This window comes from Hyperoodon ampullatus (assembly GCF_949752795.1).
Source record: "Hyperoodon ampullatus genome assembly, chromosome: 15".
NCBI classification, from domain to species: domain Eukaryota; kingdom Metazoa; phylum Chordata; class Mammalia; order Artiodactyla; family Ziphiidae; genus Hyperoodon; species Hyperoodon ampullatus.
Window position 1 is genome coordinate 30,874,032 of NC_136928.1, and position 5,229 is coordinate 30,879,260.

Genomic DNA, 5,229 nt, shown 5'->3' on the forward strand with positions numbered 1-5,229 from the left:
CAGGGTTGCCAGGCACTAGGCTCAGAGTTTGGGCACCAGACTTAGACCCTCTCAGCTCAAATACTCCTCCGTCATTTATTTTTGTTCTTGTATTTTTTTTCTTTTGCTTGCCCAGCACCTTCACTGGGCCTTCTTTGGGAAACAGCACCCCTTATTTTGGGAAATGATTCTCTCTTTCCAAACATTTGGTTCTAAAAATTCTAGTTCCAGTTATTCCTGAGGTCCAGTTGACCCTTTCTCTCTGCTATATATTGCTTCATCCACTCTGCCTTTTGTTACATAATATACTCAGTCTTTCCCTAAACTGGTTAGAATTGAGTTACTTTACTTGCAACCACTTGCAAATGAATCCCATCTAATTCAGGTGTTGTATTGTGGTGTAAGTAAAAGAAGAGGAAACATAAGGCATACTAAAAAGAAAAAAAGTACAGAATTATGTAAGAGAGTATGCAAATATAATTATTATAGTAATCAATTATCTCGTGGTGCATTATGTGGTTTTCAGCTAAAGTGCATTTAAAAAACAGTATTGCATTTGTGAAAAAAATTATTAAAATTGCCGTAACACCTGCATGTTAAAAGGCATCTGTTAGTTATTATCATGTGCCTAGTATTAAACACCTCACCAATCAGATACAACCTATAATACTGTGTTACAGCCAGACATTCTGCCACTGTTCTGTGCATTCACTGAGTAAGAAAGAAAGTTTGAACTGGGGAAGATGAAAACATTCTGGAGATGGATGTTGGTGATGGTTGCACAACAATGAATGTGCTTAATGCCACAGAACTGTACACTTTAAAATGGTTAAATGGGGCTTCCCTGGTGGCTCAGTGGTTGAGAGTCCACCTGCCGATGCAGGGGACACGGGTTCGTGCCCTGGCCTGGGAAGATCCCACATGCCGCAGAGCAGCTGGGCCCGTGAGCCATGACCGCTGAGCCTGTGCGTCCGGAGCCTGTGCTCCGCAATGGAAGAGGCCACAACAGTGAGAGGTCCGCGCACCGCAAAAAAAATAAAAATAAAAAAGGTTAAATGGTCAGTTTTAGGTTATGCATATTTTAGTCACAATTTTTTAGAAAGATTTTATTTAACAAAATTATCAGAAAAAGTAGAAAGCCATCTCGAAGAAATCTAGTTGTAATGGAATATTTATTTACATTTGTGGAGAAAAAGTGAGTACTGTTATCCCGATTGTTCACAGATAACATCTATGGCAGGAAAGCACGAGAGTTTTACTTGGATGTAAATTTCTATGCTAAATTGGTGCAGAACAAATGCAAGCAAGAATCGGGATTACAATCACCACCACCGGAGTCTGCCCTGTGACTATGTGAGTACGTAACCATATTCCCCCAAGAGTCTAGCAGACAAACAGGAGTCTTACTGCTCATCACCAAGGCTACAAAATCTCCTGGGCCTAAGGCAGGACCTGGATTCTTCAGAATTGGTCCCGGAGGATGGCTTTGTCTTCAAGTCAATAGATGAAGCTAGGAGAGGAAGTCTTAGTATAAATGTACAGTGATCTGCTTGAGATCTCTGATGCTGAGGCATCCTAAGGCAGGAGAAGGGAAGGAATCTGGCATATTAAAACAGATTTTTAAATAAAAGAAAGAAAGGAATAGCTCCAGCAGATGTTAAACTGTACCTTAAGATAGATTGCATGAAAAAGACAGTAGTTAAGTGCGCTGGGACTGAATTTTATATTTATGTGTATGTACACACACACACACACACACACACACACAGAACTATGTCCAATGTTGTAATGCTGATTGCTTTTGAAGTCTATAATATGAATTCAGCACAGATACTGGGACAGTAAACATGAAATGTTGTTAGCCCAATTCCTCTGCCAAGCCCACCATCTACTTGGGCTTTATTCACCAGTTTCCAGAAGAATGGTAATAATGGTTGCCTTGTTGATAGACAATGTTTAAGGTCATCAATTTGAGGTAGTAAAGCCAGACACCTTAAAACTATAGTAATATATTTTCAGATAAACAAAAATAGCTATAATTTATCGTGTCTATATGTGACGGATACTCTTGTGTGTTTTATATAATCTCATTTGATTCTATCATTGAATAACAAAACAAAACAAACAGAAAAAAAAACAGGGCTCTGAGAGGCTAAGTACCTCCGTTTGTTCAAGGTCAGCCAGCTTGTAATTAGCAGAACTGGAATACAAACACATCCATTAGACTCCATACCCATATTCTTTGCACATTTGTATCAATGATGATAAATTTTCCTGTTAATTTGACATTTATTAATTCCATTTTAAGTTGCATTTTATCTTCTGAAAATGTTATTCCTAATGCAAGTTGCCCAGCATTTGTAACACCTCATATTTGAAAAGTAACTTATTTTTTCAAATGCTTTCCATTTTCTCATTTAAGTCTCATGACATTGGGAAGGAAGTGTTTTAAAAAATAAAAATCGAAATGTAAAAATTCCAGTGCCTTGCATAAAGAAACCAATTAGTGGCTGAGCCAGGATTCAAACTGAAGTCCTCTTACTCCATGTTCAACACTCTCTTCAATACACAGGTGGAAGCTGACCAGAGACTGTGGGATTGTTGAACAAAAAGTTAATAAAAAAGTGAAATTTCAAAAAGACTTTAAAACAATTCCAAAAGGGTATCATCCTCTTTCTAGTCCCCAACCACCAGAGTAATTGAGGTTAAGTTTGCTGTATACCCTCTAATTCTTTTTAAAGTGCTAAGAAAACATATACAAATTTATATGGTTTTAATTTTTTAGTGTTTTAAAATACCATCATACTACAGATATTATTTGCAATTAGATTTTTTTCTCTTTACATTATTCCAGATAAATCATATGGACATAATTACTTTTCAAGATAGGGAAAAAAACACATAAGGACATGTTTAAAACAAGGACAGAAATTCAATTCAACAAATATTTACAGAGCACCTACTATGTGCCAGGCACTATTCTGTGTATTCTAGGGATACAGCAATGAATGACACAGGCAAAAATGCCTGCCCTCAGGCTTCCACAGTTTGCCACTGTGTAGCTGCCCCAATTTTATCATTAATAGCTTTAAATATACATGTTTGCCAATAGAACATACAATTTATTTTTAACAGTGGCATAAATCCTATAGTATGGGTATATGAGAACTTTTCTAGCCATTTATTCATTGGTTAGCATTCAGTTTATGCTTGGTTTTGATGTTCACAATCAATGCTGCAATAAACACCCATATTACAATTACATATATCCAATTATATACAATGTAATTATGCCTTTATTTCTTTTGAAGGGCAGGGGTTTTGTGTGTGTGTGTGTGTGTGTGTGTGTGTGTGTGTGTGTGTGTGTGTGTGTGTGTGTGGTATGCGGGCCTCTCACTGCTGCGGCCTCTCCCATTTCGGAGCACAGGCTCCGGACGCGCAGGCTCAGCGGCCATGGCTCATGGGCCCAGCCGCTCCGCGGCATGTGGGATCCTCCTGGACCGGGGCACAAACCCATGTCCCCTGCATCGGCAGGCGGACTCTCAACCACTGCGCCACCAGGGAAGCCCAGAAGGGCAGGTTTTTTAAAGTAGGATTTCTGACTCAAGATATATAGATAGACAGATATAGATATATACACATATATATGGTTTAATTTAATTTTAATAAATTCATCAGATTACTTGTAAGAGGGCTGATTTCCCTACATCTTTACCAACATTGAATTTTAAGTCTTTTAAAATTTTGCCAAGCTGATAGGCCAAATAGTTTGATATTACTGATTCAATTTGCATTCCTCTGGCTCTTCTGCTAGCGATGGTGAGCATCCTTACATATGCTTATCGACCATTTGCATTTCCACCTATTAATAATTGCAAATATTAGAGTCAGGCACTGGAATGTGTATTCTCTCATTTGATTCTCACAACCCTACCAAAAAAGATAGCATCTGCTTCCCCCCCTCCATTTTACAGATGAGAAAAACATTTCCAAGAGACAAATCACACCTTCGAGATGATGCTATTTCTAAAGAAAAGTAGTACTACCTTGAGTAAACAAAAACCATCACATAGACGCATCCCTACCCATTCGTCCTCACTAACCCGTTTCTCCATTCCCCAGGTGAGCTCACCGGCCCTGGTACTATCCACCAGGTGGTGCTGAAGCAGGTGATCACGCTCCACTATCTGAAGTCATTCCCAGTGGAGCCATAACACCCTTGGTTTCCCCTTGTCTCCAAAATCGCGAGCTGTCAACTGACTTCATGCTTAATATGCAAACCTAAACTCTGCGGGTGTCGCACCGGGTGCCCTGCCATTAATCTTTTGACCGATCCCTCCCCTTGGCCACTGTCACCACCTATGTATGCCTTAGAGCCATGCCAGTTACCTGTGACAGGGTTAATAGCTCATCCTACAAGATCTGTGTAAATATATGTGATTCATTACACGGTGTCATTCTTGAGACAAGGATATGCATAATGGAAATAAACACCCATGAGAAGATGTAGCCCCTTGAATATATATTAGTTATTTTCTTTTTCTTGCACACATTCCTAGTTCAGCATGGCGTGCAGTCCACATTAGATGGAATTGCGCCTTCCCTCAGCCATGTCCCCTAAGCTTTGGAAAGACATGTTTCCTGAGATTAAAATCACTGGCTAACGGTTTCCTGCCCCGCTTCCCGTCTCCCTTTCTCCTCTCAGCCTCCTCCTGCCTGGTTGGAGCTCGATCTGCGAGCAATGGTATCCGCAGTCCTTCGCTGACCGAGGGGGTGTCCAGATTCCGAGGTCTCGCCCTTTGGTGTAGTGTCACTTAAACCCAGGACCTACCCCCCCCCCCCCGCCCAATCCTCTCCTCCCCCCGCCCCGCGCCGCTCTAGGAGGAGTCAAAATGTCCTCTTCCCCATCTGGAGGGGATTGTAGTGCGTAAACAGGATTAACTCTCTCCCACCCAGCTGCGCTGAGCAGCCCGCGGCCTGCGGGCCGGAGCGAGCCCCCTGGTGCGCGGAGGGCGAGGCACGGGAAGCGGGGGATGGTGGAGCTCGGGACATCGGAGCTGTCCCTGGGGCGCGCTTCCTCGCCAAGGCGGGCAGGGGGTCAACAGCCTCGGGAGCTGCTCCTCGGAAGCCGGGGCTGACGGCCGCGACAGCTCGGGCTCCTAGCCGCAGCCTCTCTCCACCACCTCCCTCTCCCTCCGCGCGCTTCCTCTCCGCCCACCGCGCTCTAGCCGCCGGGTCGCAGCCAGCGCA